This window comes from Aplysia californica, unplaced genomic scaffold (assembly GCF_000002075.1).
Source record: "Aplysia californica isolate F4 #8 unplaced genomic scaffold, AplCal3.0 scaffold00496, whole genome shotgun sequence".
NCBI lineage: Eukaryota > Metazoa > Mollusca > Gastropoda > Aplysiida > Aplysiidae > Aplysia > Aplysia californica.
Window position 1 is genome coordinate 504,202 of NW_004797766.1, and position 1,136 is coordinate 505,337.

Genomic DNA, 1,136 nt, shown 5'->3' on the forward strand with positions numbered 1-1,136 from the left:
GTCTCTCTCTTTTCTGCCGTCTGGCGAAAAAAACAGTCTTTCTAAAAAGTCCCCCCCCCCCACTGGCCGCTCTGTCTGTCTGTCTGTCTGTCTGTCTTGCGCACACTCGTGCGCGCGCGCGCGCGTGTGTGTGTGTGAGTGTGTGTGTGTGTGTGTGTAGGGGCGAAGGCTGACTTGTTTGACAGGGTAATCAAAGTAAAACGGGACCAGATATGGCCTGGGGATATCACACAAGAACCTTTCTCGAGGCGGCGACTCAGAGTTGTGAATGAAAACCAATCCGGAATTCATTATTGTATGTTCAACCGCCAAAATAATCGTTAAAGTATCTTATTAAATATCAATTCCAATTAAAATTAAATTTAACTTTAGATGTGAATACACAAACACAAAGCAACGTAGCAGAGATGTCAGTACTAGATCTATATGTTATAGATCTACCAGGGAGTCTAACTCTTTGGTTGAACATGACAATTATCATTTTTAAAATTTCTCATTTGGCTGTTTTTTGTTTAGCCTTTCGCAGCCACGAGCCTGTGTCATAATCGAGGTCACGATCTGATTATAGGGCAGTAAAAAGTCGAGAAGCAGTCGCAGCAGTGAGAGATTATTAGGAGTTAGTTCCCCTCACATTTGTGAGGTAGACTCGACCAGTGTAATAGTTAGCTTACCTAATCAGTGCTTGAGACTGATTATAACTGTGGCCCGAAAGGGGTGAACAGGGTATATGTGGCAATGACTGCTATGCACATGTTCCCTTCATCTCTGTTGGTAGACTCTTCCAGTCTCACTTTAAGCTTACTTAATCAAAGCTTGTGACCGCTTATGGAGTGGCCCAAGAGGGGTGAACAGGCTATTGCAGTGGCAATGAAACCGTTTAGAATGCTAGACATACTGTTCATTGGTGATTATGAACGTCTTTTTACATTTAATTTATGAAGTTTACGTTAATGGGTGAATTTGACTGTGACAATGTTTCAAAATTAGGAAGGGAAGCAGTGATTATTTGATTATATAGACGCTTCGCCTCTGAGTGTGTGTGTGTGTGTGTGTGTGTGTGTGTGTGTGTGTGTGTGTGTGTGTGTGCGTGTGTGTGTGTGTGTGTGTGTGTGTGTGTGTGTGTGTGTGCTGTAGCT